We start from the raw sequence: 14,839 nt of genomic DNA on the forward strand, positions 1-14,839 counted from the left end.
CAACTAAGATTCTCACAGGTCTACCACACTTTGAGAAGTTTACACAGACTTTGTCAGCTCTCCTAAACAAAGGACAAAAATGTCTTTTTTTTTTCCCCCCTTGTCCTTTAAAGGATTTCTTTGGCTTGATTTCTGGCAGGAAACCCCTGACAGGAAAATGGCAAAGACAGCGGTGAAAACTCTAGCAGTCAAAAAACAGTTAAGGAGGCTGTCCCAGCAGAGAAAAAGGTCTGAACTTGCTGGACATGAGGGTTTGTTTCCTAGCCAGTGTTCATTGGGAAAGCCCAGACGTGGGAGGTCTGTCATACCAGGACTGCTCTGGAAAGTCACCTGCGACACTGAATTTACGTTTGTCTGTAATGCAGCTTGTCCCCAACTCATATGGTTTGCAATTAAATGGCAGTGTAGCAAAATGTTTTGGAGAGTGACTGGGAGAGATGGTCCTTCTCCGTCTCTTGGAAATGGATGTCCTGTAGCCTTACTGGGCTTCATCCCTGCTCCAGGCATCCTGCTGCTGCCCCAAGGCTCTTGTTGTCGGCCAGTTCTAACCTTTTGAGGGGCAGCTCCAAAGGACGACGCAGCAGCAGCGTGGTCACCCCTGGCCTCTTCCTAGACAGAACATGAGCCAGGTGATGGGCATGGCCTCCCTCCTGGGGGCTGGGTTGCGGTGGGTTCCCCACCACCCTTCCTTGCCCATCACAGAGCTGGAAGAAGGAAAGTACGTTACAAAATGCTTTCCACCACCAGGCAGCTCCCTTAGCCCTTGTGTTTAGTTTTATTAATGAAAAACATCAGCAGGGAAATATCTCAGCAGGCTGTAGCCAGGACTTGGTTGCTCCAGGACTTGGTCTCTCCAAGGAATCACCCTCCAGCAGTAAGACACAAGGCTCTCGGTGTCTCTCAGATGGCACCTCCCGTAACCCTACCTCTGACAGGCCCTATAAATCCCTCTTGGATTGCTGATGGGACATAAATCTCCCCCAAACCACCATGCTTACCAAACATTATTACATTATTGAGGCATAAATCCCGCGTCAGCTCAGTGAAATATCTGTGGCTATCGAGTTAAACAACTCAAGACAGCTACTTAACTATTCCCAAACATTAGCTTATTAAAATGCAGGCAAGGAGCATATGAGGAGCAGCACAGAGGAGATGTTTTCTGAGCAGCCGTTTATCATGTTTTTACAAGTCATAAACAGGTCTACAGCTTTTTGGCTGTGCCTTGAATTTCCAGGAACGGAGATATGGCCGGGAAGAGCAGAGACGGGAGGCTCTGTTCAGGTGCGGGGCGGGGAGTTGGGGCATCAACCGAATTGCTGCAGAAAGGACTATTTTTCTGCTGCAGCCAGATGGTGCTATGGCATTTGCAGCTTCCACTTCTACAGGGAAGAGGTGGGGGGCACTTCCCAGGAGGGGAATAGAGATACAGATGCACAGGGAGGGCTTATGAGAACCGGGCAGCTCCAAAAACTCCCAGTGAGGTACAAAATTAAATACCATGTACCATCATGGCTAAGAAATAATGAAGCTTCTTGACATCTAGGGTAAGGAGAAAAAAAAAAAAAAAGCCTTTCTGTGCCATATTTTAGCATCCCAGGCTGCTGGAACGTGATCTGTAACATCAACGCCTAGGCTGGAAGTCGTGAATCCACCCATGGAGCTGCAGCAGGTGTCTCTGTAAAGGGGAGGATTTACAGCATCTCCTCCTTGTTGCTCCCTCCTTCAGCAGCCGCAGCAAGGGTGTGCTTCTCCCTCCTCTTGGGAATCTCCCTCACTTCCCACACTTTGCTTTTTCTTGCAGTGGAGAATATTTTTTCCCCCAAAGCGCGGATGAGACCGTTATTCTGCATCAGCCCTTCGACTCACCACCACCCATGACCGTGTCCCAGGGGCCAGTGGTGCCTGGCAGTCCCGGGGGTGTGCAGTGGGGGCTCTTGTGAGCTGGTCCTTCTGCAAGCACTGGAAACTGACCCAGGACCGTGGAGCCTCTTTGTCCAACCAGCCAGAAAGATCTCCCCACCAGAAAATGAATCAAACCCGTCGCCAACTGGGACAGCCCAATTACGTTGTGTTTGCTTGAGGTCAGGGGCTGGGGAGGGGAAGATTTAAAATGCCTATTCTCCAGGACGTGAAGCCCCGTGATTTGGCCGCTCTGGTGGCTGTTACGTTCCGTGACAGTGTGAAATGTCAGCACGGTTGCTCCGTGAGGCCCGTTTTGAAGCGGTGACGTGGGAGCATCGCATGGGCGGGCGCCTGAGTCAGCACCCGGCGCTGGGACGTTGCCCGGCGTTTGTGTAAACCCTGAACTGTGTACGGCCGCTGAGCCCCGCTATAAATCTCCCAAGAAGTAGCTCTCACAAGGATGCTGGCCTTTCCAGGGTAGGCTGGATCTGGAAGTAGAGGGAGAATAAACTTGGCTGCCAATCGGCGCTGCAAGGACCTGGATGGAGCAACCTCCTGGGGGATGCGCGAGGAAATGCTGTCTTTGGAGAGTCTCCAGGGCTGTGTTCGGGACCAGTCCAAACACTTCCTCAGAGTAGAAAGCAGCATACTATTAGGAGTCAACCTACCCCATCCCCAAAAGTCCACAGTTTCAAAGTGAACACTCACATGTGCAAGCCATCAAAACCAACAAATACTTCTTTCTCATCTCCAGCGATGCTGTGCTTGTCTCAAAAAACACTCGCAACGTTATTGGAAGAGCTCAGGAGGTCAACCCATCAGTTAATCCACTCAGTAGCATGTCCAAAATATGCACGACCAGGTAATGGAAATATTTTGTGAGCTCTGTTGGTGCGTGCAGTCACTCTAAATGCTTGAAAGTGAAAAAGGACTTTTTTCCACAGGAAAAAAAAAAATAAACACAAGGACCGCTGATAACTTAATTTGTTCATGGGGTCCCATCTGTTGCCTCACATCCTCCTTTAATGGCTCTTTAAAAATGGTAATATAAAAGCAAAACATCTTGAAGTGCCCCAAGAGCTTTAGGAGGCTGTTTTCAATAGGAAGTTTCTCTTGGGAGACAAAGTCCCTTTGAGACACAATGTGCTCAAAAATCAATTGCTTTTGAAAGTGGAAGTTTGGCACCCGTGAAAGGCTGTCAAATAGCAGCCCACAATCCCAAAACTATGTATTAAAAGGAGACTCACGTCATACTGCTGCTTGCTTAGACCAGACCTACAGTCCCAATCTCCTGGGCTGGACCATGTCATTAATGCCCAACCTGTTTGTGTCCTACAGGCAAGCGGCTCTTGTGTTTTGTCTAGTAAAATCACCCAACAGTGCTGCCAGCTGGGTGGCCTGTGCCCAAAATCTAAGCATCACACATGAGGCACGAGCCGCTCCGTGGCATTGGCAAGGATAGGCACCGCCGACCCCCACCGAGCGGGAGCGAGCAAGTGGGGCCAGACCTGTAATCCCAAGTGGAGGAAAAACCCAGCCTAAGGGATGTCATCAAATTAACAAAGCAAGCAGTTCCTTCTCCAAAAAAACTCTGCTGGCTTCTTCCCATCCAGCTGGGCTTTACCCTGTGGACTTGACCCCTTTTCTCAGGGCTGGAGTTCAAGTGACCTACGTCTAATTTCTCACCACCTTCTGATGAGTGTTTTCATAACACTTTTCTCCTTCCCAGCTTTGGGCACCTGCCAGAGCTCAGCCAGAGCTGAAATCCTTTTGCTCTTTGACATCTAATTTTGTCCTCCACGGGATATTTCCTGGAGGGCGCGCAGGAGTCTTGAGAGAGGCCACCCGGCCCTGCGATGGGAGGAATCGGTGCTGACAGGGATCGCGGTGGTGTTTTGTGGTCTTATAAGTGGTTATCAAGCACCAGGACTGACTGGCCTATGCCAGGGCTAGCACAGAGCACATCCATTGGATGATCAATGCCTGGCAGTGATGCAGAGGGGCCAGAGTGGCTGTGGTAGGAGAGGGGAGGAAGGTGGGCAGGGGGGAGGGAGGGTAGCACATCTCCTGCCCAGCCATGTCCTCCCCTCCTCTGCCAGTGGGATTTGATGCAGGATCGTGTGCCGGTGCCCATGCATGGACCTAGGGCACTCGAGGCTGGTCCTGCAGCCCCAGCTCTGCCTTACCCCAGGAGAGATGGCAAAAGGCTGGATGGGAGAAGCGGAAATGGCTGGAGGTGCGTGGGAGAGATGGGAGAAGAAAAGTCAAACAGCTCTTTGGAGAGGAGTTGGGGAGTAGGTTGAGGATGGAGGAGATGGGACCGGGACCCTGCATGCCGGGGAGGGGGCAGCAGAAGTGGAAACCATAGCCCCACAATCTGAAGCTTGTTGCTGTGCTGGAAACCAGCTGTCAGGAGGGTCCGACGGTGTGGTGTGGCATCCAGCAGCGAAGGGGGAAGGTGCGTGTAGGAGGCCACTGGCTGCCATCCTGCTGTGGGCCCTTCTCTGGGCTGTGCTGCCTGTCGGCGTGGGCACAGGGCTGACCTGAGACCACTGGAAGTGGCATCAGGGGTTCCACGAGAAGATGCTGGATTACCTACAGGAGAACTGATTGCACTAACGATGACTTGGATTTTACAGGGACTGGAATACTGCAGGTGGAAAGGAGGCATTTCTTCAGCCTTATGCCCACGCTCCTCTTTCCTTGAACTAGCCATTTTCTTTCCCCATCTTTGCAGACATATGCCCTCCTGCATATGCCCTCCTCTCCCTGCTATCTGGCTTCCGGGTGACGTTAGTTTTGCAGGTCTTTGTAGCTATGCTTTCGCTCTAAGCTCACAGCAGAAGGTGCACCTCCTGGTCCCTGCTTCCTAGGGCTGGTGGGCTCCTCCCAGGTGCTTTTAGCCCAACAGCGATCCAAGAGCTGCTAACAGTGTGAATTCTGCAGGGGTCTAGGCTTACTTATTTGACCTAATCTGGTTTGGTGTGTTATTTTCTCTCTTCCACTAGTTCTTGCAGTGTATTTGGAGCCTTTGTGGCTGAGATGGAGCCCTCTGAGCCTCTTATGCTGCCTAAAGCCTGCAGTTCTGGAGATACGAAGCACTTTGGGTTATGTATCTCCATCGGCATGGAAGGTAACCCACCCTTTACAGCCTTTTCATTGCCCAACGGTTGCTTTGCGGGACAGGGAAGCTGTCATGTGTGCCCTGGACGCAGCTGACATGCATTTGGAAATGCCTCTGGCCCATGCACAGGGAGAGGAGCCCTCTGTTGGTGCCTCTGCTCATTAGACATCTCTGCAGCCTGTTGATGCTCCTCTCACGTATAAGAGTCTGAGCTGGTGCCAACAGCTCTGCACTTTGACATGGAAGTGGCCAAACTCTGGTTTTGGTGTCCTAGGCTGTCTTTGATCTGTTGCCTTGCTGCCCCAAGCTTACGCACCCCAACCCAAGCTATTCCCCAAGGTGTACCCCTCTTTCTCAACAGCCATGAGAAACATCCTCCTTGTGGTGTTTCCAAAAGGAAAAATATGTCCTCGGTTGCTGTAAATAGCACAGAGAAATGATTTCTCATGATCCTGCTAGGACCAGTGTTTCTGTTGCTTGAGTCTCATAAGCTCCCTGGGCAAATGTCAGTGGAGAGCCCTCCTCACCACTCTGTTGCTGGGCCCTTCCCATGCTGTTGACTTCACACAGGCCTTTAGGAGCCCCATGGGAACCAGGACCCTGACTGTCCCAGGTGCTGTGAGAAACAGCCCTTTCCTCTGGGAAGTCAAGCCCTGCAAAGGGAAGAAGAACGTACCCACTTTGCACATGCCAAAGGAAGCTTGGAGACCCTCATTGCACTTGAGTTGCCTGATAATTAGGTGTTGAACCTGCAGGTATGAGTCTGGGATCCTTTCATATGGATAGTCACCGACTTCTCCTGATTGTCAGTTCTATTATAGGTATCTCAGGTGTCCCAAGTGTTCAACAAATGCCAACACTGAGGTGTCTGTGGTTGGGTGAGGTGGTTCCCGTCCTACTTGGGTACGTTACAGTGCTCACAGTATGACTGCCACTCACTTCTGCCCCACATGACCATGGGTTTCATACACCCCAGGCTGTGTCCTGTCCGCACACTGGGAACGGTGGGGAGGGAAAATAGAGCAAACTTGTCTTACCCTTTCTGGCTCCATTTCTAGTCTTGTGCAGAAGCTCTATACCTGCAGCCCCAAGAAGGGCTCCCAGGCAAGGGTCACAGATGCTGCTCCACTCCTGTGATTAGCTAGAGCTTCATCCCCTTTCTGAAGGTACAGCCTGAGCAGGGAGAGGCAGAGATACAGGGAGGCTGGAGCCAGCGTCTTTTTACTATTGTGGTGACTGTGGCAAAACAGCATGTTCCAGGCCACCTGTGTGGCCACTGGCAAAACAGACCAGCCTGAATTCACACCCATGGGCTCATGCTGTGCAGAGATACAGCAGCAAATCGCAAGGGTCAGAGGTATGGCTGTCCTGGCCAAGGAAAGCACATGGACCAACAGAGCCATCACTCTGTCCACGGGAGAGTATTCCCATCCAAAGGATGTGGCAATGTGTCCCCAGGTGCAGTCTGGTAACCAAACAAGTCCCTTGCAGCGTGTTCCTCATGTCTGAGGCTCCCCCATGCATCACTTCCAGGCTGGCACAGAGAGAAAACTGGCCAGGAAAAAAGGAGGATATTTCCCATCTGGAAATAGGGCCGTACACAGGGAGTCGTGCTCCCAGCTCCCATGCATCTATGAATCAGCCTCTTCCCAGCCCTTGGGGAAAGTGCCGCCAGAGACAGATCGGGCATATGGAAATTTCAGCCCTTAAGTCAAATATTATTTCAAAGCTAATGACAAACAAAATCTATTTTTGCAGTGGTCTTGTTTAAAATATTTCCCCTTAATCCTCTTGAAATAGCAGTAATTGAAAACGGTTCTTTGAGATGCCAGTGCATACTTCTTTAATTATATCCTGCGCTGCCTGTTTCCAATGAAAGGGCCCTATCTGTTTGCAGTTACTGGCCTTATGAAAACCAGGCTTGGGCCAAGTCAGCGGGAACCAAAATAAGAAACGTTTCCCTTCAGAGGCATCATTTGAGCTAATTAGCTTTAATCAGCCCAGAAACATCTCTTTGAGATTTCTTCCCCTGCCTTGGAGCTTGTGTGCATCCAAGCAGCCCCGAGGGTGAGGGCTGGCAGGGCCGTGCCATCTTTTTGTCTCTTTGTCCCCAGGTGCCAGGCACCGTGACAAATCCTTGCTGATGCGCCCCCGAGTGTTTTCCGGGAAAGGCTGAGCCTGGCAATGCCTTCAGTGGCTGACCAGGGCTGCAAAATCATAGCATGGTGCAAGGGAAAGAGACACCCTCTGCTGGAGCAAAAACTCAGGACTTTACAGGCAGTTTGAGCCGATGAGGAGTTTTTTCCTGGGGTGGGATGGAGCTACTCTACAAGGACTGCGGTGTTTTTACAAACCTGCATTCATCATATTACGAAGAGGGAACAATGAGCCACTGTCCAGAGACACCATCATCCTTCGGAGGTGAGGACCTGACTTTTAGAAGGAGTTTTCTGGGTGGGAGCGGGTGATGTGCAGCAGAGCAGCTGCCATCTCGCGTCCCCGAAGCATGAGCCGGAGCATTGCCAAACCTACGTGGGTAGGTTTTTGAAGGCCAAGGCTGCGAGGGGGGGAGCAGGTAAGAGTGGGTGGCTGATGGGACGTCTTCCCAGCCCCAGGGCAGCAGGTAAGCTGGAGGGCTGCTCCAAGCCAGGGCTGCGAGGTTTTGCACAGGCTGTTCCCAACAGCAGAGGTGAAGCAGAGCCCTGTTGCTGCGGCATCGGCGGTTAATTATAAAGAGCATCCCTGCGCTTAAACAGGGGCTTAAATCTCAGCGCTTTCGCTCTGCTTCTGTGAAGGTGGCGGGATTGGAGTGATGCCGCCACCCAGGGGGACGTGGGGTTGCCCCCCAGTTTAGGGGATGAGGGGCTCAGGTGCGCAGCCAGGCTGGGAGCGGGACGGTGCTTCGGCACAAGCCCGGGCACGGCGGCTCCGTGCTGGACCACGGCCACCTTTGTTAAAATCCCCATCCCGGGGTGGCGGAGCGGGTCCCCCGCGTCCCACAGGGGGACCCGAGAGACCGCGTCTGCCGCGACGCCGCAAGTTCCAGCCCGGTCCCCGCGGGGCTCAGCCCCGGAGCCAGGGGAGGCTGAAGAGCAAACCGTGTTGGAACAGGTCCAGAGGAGGCCACGAAGATGCTCAGAGGGCTGGAGCCCCTCTGCTGTGAGGACAGGCTGAGAGAGTTGGGGGTGTTCAGCCTGGAGAAGAGAAGGCTCCAGGGAGACCTTGCAGCAGCCTTCCAGTACCTGAAGGGGGCTACAGGAAGGATGGGGAGGGACTCTGGATCAGGGAGCGACGCAATAGGACGAGGGGTAACGGTTTTAAACTGAAGGAGGGGAGATTTAGATTGGATATTAGGAAGAAATTCTTTCCTGTGAGGGTGGTGAGGCACTGGAACAGGTTGCCCAGGGAAGCTGTGGATGTGTTACCAAAGACAGACCTCTGCTTTGTTTCTAAAATAATTGTTTCTTACTAACCTTCTTACTGTGTGAGAAAATAGCTAATTACTGACTTTCTTACGGTGTAAAAAAGTTAGTCACTGAGCTCATGTTACAGGTAGTGATAACGAGGGACAACCAGAAGCAGTTAATCACTTCAAAGTTCTTCTATACATCAAGTATGTACTCCTATACCAATTAGGACAGAGTTACGGCTACTTCAAAGAACATCCTTATTATCTTCAAGAAGTTGGCGAACTGACGGCAAACTTTTACTGTCCTGAGATGAGTCAATACCTTAAAAGGATAATGTGAGGAAGGGTCTCCTTACCCAAACGACCACTGAGACACTCACTCTTGTGCAGAAGTGTTTTGCCGACACAGCAAAATTTGATACGCATGTGCAAAAAGACTATTCGGTCATCCTAATGAACATGTAACCCTAGGAGGAGTTATGTATTAGGTAGGCGGAATTATGTGAATATTTTGTGTATAAATTATGGGTGAATATCCCCGGTACGGTGTGCTAGATTTGGGGGTTTTTCCCCCTAGCACCCAATGTCGAATAAAACAATACCTCCTCTCTAAACTACTTTTAGTTTTGGGGGCTTTTATTTCAGGTAGCAGATGCCCCATCCCTGGAGGTGTTCAAGGCCAGGCTGGATGGGGCTTTGAGCAGCCTGATCTGGTGGGAGGTGTTGGAACTAGATGACCTGTAAGGTCCCTTCCAACCTGAACCATTCTATGATTCTATGAGTTGGGTACCATCGGATGCCCCCACGTGTGTTGGAGTGGGATGCTGATGTACCGGTGGGGGTCTGGTTGTGGGCGCTGCCAGAGGAGCTGGTACCCAGACCGTGGCACCAAGCGGGGAGCAGGGTGCTCAGTGCCTGCAGGTGAAAGAAGGAGGGGAAAGGCAGGGATACCATCCATGCACTTTCCACCCACCCGTGCTTGGTGCCCGTGGGGTGGGATTTGGGGCAGAGCTGTCAGGCTTCCCCACAGTCTGGACCCCACAGCTCTGGGCTCGCTCAGCATCATGGCTGTGGGCACTGGAGAGCCTAGACATGCCCTGGACCACTGTGCCCTGCGAGCCTGGGGCCAGAGAACTGGCCGTATCCACACTGAAACCAGTCTGGGGCTGTTAACCCTTCCTGCTGTAAGCATCTGTTGCTGCATCTGGGCTATTTTGGACAGGAGCTGGATTAATTTCACCAAAATCCTTCTCACCTGCTGTTTAACCTGCACCAAGATTAAGCCCAAGGGAGGAAATGGCCTCGTTAGCTTCAGTCTTGGGGCCCTGAGGGCACTAATGGGCTTTAACTGGCCCAAGTAGCTTCACCTGGGACCCCCACCCACACACCCACAGCCGTGGGCACAGGAGTCCTATTTAAGCTCAGCCTCAAGCACTCACTCTTTTCCTAAGCATTTTTGCAAGACTTTGTCTGTATTGAATTTTGAGTAGGAAAGGGTCTGGTTTTGGCACCCTTCCTAATGGTATTACGTTCTTTTTCTTTTTTTTTTCTCTCTCTGTAGGTAGGATGCTTCCCCAAGCCAGGGGAAGTGAGCTGGGATTTTAATTAAATTCGGACTGGATGGTACTGTGAAGATTCCTGCTAGGGTGGGCTGTGGGCTCCAGGGCTGTCCTGGCTGAGCCTGAGTGCCTGCGGACACAACAAAAAGCCGGGAAAGCAACCAGCAAACCTTGCTGTCCTGTTTCTTGTCCCTGGACTGACCCAGGCAGAGCAGGTGTGAGAAGAGCGAGCCATAAATAGCAACTCCTGCATCGCTTGTGGGGGGCTCCAGGCTCTTTCAGAGTCCAAGGGCAGACTTAAAAATTCAGCAGGTAAGTTACTGGATATCTTAATGCATATGAACTTGGGCCTAGAGGCAACATCATCTCCTTAAAACCCCTGCAGAGTACAGCCCTGTCACCTTGCGGGAGGAGATAGTGTTGTCATGTAGCCAACCTGCAGGGCTGGGAGCAGCAGGCTCCATGGGAGATCCAAGTGCTCGGAGCCAGCAGCATGAGCAATGTCTTGTAATGTCGTGAAAGGCTTCAGATGGGGCTTTTTGAGATATTTTTTTTTAATTTTTGGGGTTTTTTTTGGCCAAATGCTGAGGAACCAGAGATTATAAAGAGTCTGCTGGGAAGACAGCAGCCCTGGGAGCAGAAGATGCTGCAGCAGCCTGGTGACGCCCAGCACAAACTCCGTGTGTCGGGCCTCACGTTACACCTGCCCAGCAGGTAGGGTTTAGTCCAGGAGCAGCCTGGTATGAGACTGGGGGCTTTTCTGCCCCGCATACCTAAATATCTTACGGTTGCATCTTGTCAGGGCTTCCTACGGGCCTGGCTGGTGATCCAGGGAAACCTAAAGGGCAGGAGACATTGGCTGTGAACAGAAACTGATGCAGAAGCTGGTACAGAAAAATGGGGAAAATATTCTTTGCAAGCTTGTTTGCTGGGGCATTTAAAAGTAGTTACAGGAGCAGAAATGAGCGATTGCTCACTTTGCTGACTGCTCCCTGTGCACTTGGAGAGATTTATTGACTGGTAGCAGAAGATCAGATCCCCCTGTTCCAGATTGTCTGTGCAGCTGAGCACTAATTATGGTTAATGGTTGTATTGAAGTGGATAATTCTTTTTCTAGTATGACAGCAAGAATAATATGATTTAGCAATATCCCTACAGCTAAAAGGCCAGAGACTGTTCCGAGGTTATTTCTGCAAGCGTTGCACAACAGGCGGAGCAATGGCAAGAAAACAATGGGAAAGGACATTAGTGGTACTGATTTCCTTCCATGCTAATCCAGGGTTTGGGGATGGGGTTAGCCAACAGAATTGCTCATCCATCTGGGTACAGGGGAGCTCCTGGGGCAGAAAGCCACAGGGGAACAGCCCCAGTGATGAACAGCCATGTGGAGATGGTTTTCTTCTCCAGCATCCTAGACTGCAAGGGGCTTAGGAGTGCATGGAGGTCTGCCAGAAGTCCTCTCCACGCAAAAGCTGCCAGCTCCTACTCAGTAGATGCGCAGTAGAGAGTCATAGAATCATAGAATGGTTCCGGTTGGAAGGGACCTTAAAGATCACCCAGTTCCAACCCCCTGCCCTGGGCAGGGACACCTCCCACCAGACCAGGCTGCTCCAAGCCCCATCCAGCCTGGCCTTGAACACCTCCAGGGATGGGGCAGCCACAGCTTCTCTGGGCAACCTCTTCCAGTGCCTCACCACCCTCACAGGAAAGAATTGCTTCCTGATATCCAATCTAAACCTCCCCTCTTTCAGTTTAAAACCGTTACTCCTCGTCCTATCACTCCATTCCCTGATAAAGAGTCCCTCCCCATCTTCTCCTTCTCCTCTACATTTGAGAGACTCTCCCTTATTCTTACACACCTCAGACATTCAAATTATTTTGTGAGGATTGGGGCTGGTATCGAGAAAAAGAGGGCAGAAGGACATAGCCACATTGAAGTGCAGGTGCCAAAGAACAAGGGGGCTGTGTTGGACGCCTTGCTGGTCAAAGCCTTTTGCTTTGTACCATGAGGAATTTGGTGCTTTCACTTCAATGTAATCGCGATGACTGTCTGGGAATGGGGCATGGGAAGTGTAGACAGGTTGTGGGTGCAAAGGTGAGCAGAATAAGCGATACAAACATAAAGACATCTTAGCGGTAGGGATATTGCTTTTGAATGTGTAATATGAGGAAGTTATAAAACATATAAATACATAACACAGCTCACAGAGTCACAGGAGTACGTGACCAAATACAATGTAGAGAAAGCAACCAACAGGGCAAATAAAATATAGGCTAGAATTCAGGCTGGGGCAGCTCCTCGGGGTGCCTTCCCTGGCGCAGTGGTGGTTTGGCATCCTGAAAGGGCAGAGCCAGATGGAATGCGAGTGTGGATGTGAAAACTGGGATGCAAGGTAGGCTTTTGTGTGATAGACCCTGACTTTGAATGGAAAAGGCATCAGGACTTCACCTCTCGAATCAGAGTTTTTCCCAGGTTGCCTGGCACAGAAATCAGACAAACTGGATCGTGTATGCAATGCCAGTGCCCGTTTAAGCATCTGGATGCGTTTTAGTTTATAAGTGTATTAAGTATTTCCAGTATATGACTGGGAGCTATAAATATTCCCACAGTGACAGTAGGATACTTCTTAGTAAGGCTTTATTCAAGCCAGGCTTAGAGCAGCCTGTGTACAGGAGTCACAGGAGGGAGCTAGAGATGAACTTCAGGCTTTTAAGTTGTAGGAGGGTCACGTTTCCCTTTTTTTTTTTTTTTTCCTTTTTTTTTCCTTCCTCTTTACCATAGGCATGAAGGCTAGAAATCTACATTGTAAAGAAAACTGATATTCTTTATTTAACAGCTTAGCCCCTGAAGCTTGAGGCAGCAGGCTGCCTCACCCCAGAGCTGTTTTCTATGGTTTGAAGCTCTCTCCTTCCCCTTTTTGAGTTCAAAACCACCTGCAAACAAAGCTCTAATTACCTGCCTGGCCAAGATTAAGACTTGTGGGTTGATTTTTAAGGCAGCCTGCTTTCCCTGGCTCCTGCTCCAAGCAGCTCTCGAGGCTGCTAAGCGTTTTCCCCAGCTCGGTCAGGAGCTCTCGCAGTGGGGAACACCCCTCTAGGGTTCCCGATGGTGAGTTGGGACCTCCGCACTCGGTCTGTCCCCAGGTTGCGGGGAACTGGGATGTGATCCCACCCTCATCCCTCTGCTCTCCTTCCCGCCCTGCAGGTGGGCCACTGCAAGCTGGACGCTTCTAGGAGGGTTTGCGTGACTTCTCCCTTGGCGTCCCTCATGAATGACCGTGTCCACAACAAATCTGTGCACAGGGAGGAGAAGTCAGTAAAAATCCTCCCCCTCTGCAGCTCGGGTGGGTGCTGCGGAGCTGGGCTGCTGCAGTCAATGACCTTCCCCTGAGCACCTCCTCGGGGTTGGAGCAGCCTTTCAGAGAGAAGGGACATTGTCTTCTTTAGGTGGGTTTCTTGTAACCGGCAATTACGAGCACTAAAACTGAAATGAGGTAACTTGATTCCCTGCTCCTGGGGAACAGCACTGGCCTGCAAAAAGAAAAAGGAGCTTGTGCCATGCATGAGGATCTGGGTGGACATTTTGCTCCTGCTTCACCTTGGAGGAAGCAGCCAGGCTAGCGGTGAAGATGTGCAGCCTTTAAGAGCCCATCTCCTCTGGCTCCTGAGCATCCTGCCAGCCCTCAGCCATAGCAGCATCATGGGCAGGGCTCGCAAACTCCAACCTGCACCCTGGATCTTGTGATCCTCACTGGAGGAGATGGGACAAGAACTGCCCAGGTGGAAATGCAGCACTGGAGGTGCTGGGCTTGATTAACCTTCCTTGTTTTGCAGCCTTCATCCCACAGAACATCCTAAACCTCTGGCAAATTTCTCCACTGAAGCAAGGAGGGGATCCTTGTCTTTCCATGAGGCACCTAAGAAAAATGCGGTGGTTCACCCTGTAGATGGCAACTTGCAAGTCAACTCTTCCATGCCATGGGGGCTCGAAGGCATGAAGTAAGGTCTTGTGTTTGCCCATGGAGGTTTGCTCTCCTGGTAGTCGCCGCATTCCTGCTCCAGGGTGGTTAAACTCAATACCTTCTGCTGGGTACCTCTCACTCGAGGACAAAAGGGAAAGCCCAGTTAATTAGCAGGAGTTACATGATCGTTAAATCCACAAAACCTGTTCCAGGCAGGTGTGGTCACAAAGCACCCCGGAGCAGTTTTGTGCTAAGATTTGAGCCGCTGGTGTCCTGTTCGCTGAACAAAGGCTGTGTTGTTCCTCCTCTGGTGGGGGTGTGCAGAAAAACAGCTGAAAACTTGCAATCCCAGTCTGGGACCTCACCAAGACTTGGGGCTCCAAGCAAGGCTTGCACGTTTGTGATGGAAGACAGCCATCCTCCAGCCAGGGACCCTAGGGAGGTCCCTGCCAAAATACTAGCAGGGCAGGGGTAGGAGAAGCAGCCGGAGCAGGGATTTTCTTGAGGGGAAAGAAAACCCTTGGGAGTACTGTGTCCAGCTTAGGAGTCCTCAGCACAAGAAGGACATGAACCTGTTGGAACAGGTTCAGAGGAGGCCACAAAGGTGATCAGAGGGCTGGGGCCCCTCTGCTGTGAGGACAGGCTGAGAGAGTTGGGGTTGTTCAGCCTGGAGAAGAGAAGGCTCCAGAGGGACCTTAGAGCCCCTTCCCGTCCCTAAAGGGGGCTACAGGAGAGATGGGGAGGGACTCTGGATCAGGGAGTGTAATGATAGGACAAGGGGTAACGGTTTTAAACTGAAGGAGGGGAGATTTAGATTAGATATTAGGAAGAAATTCTTTCCTGTGAGGGTGGTGAGGCACTGGAACAGGTTGCCCAGAGA

The sequence above is a fragment of the Rissa tridactyla genome, chromosome 8 (genome assembly GCF_028500815.1).
Source record: "Rissa tridactyla isolate bRisTri1 chromosome 8, bRisTri1.patW.cur.20221130, whole genome shotgun sequence".
Taxonomy (NCBI): domain Eukaryota; kingdom Metazoa; phylum Chordata; class Aves; order Charadriiformes; family Laridae; genus Rissa; species Rissa tridactyla.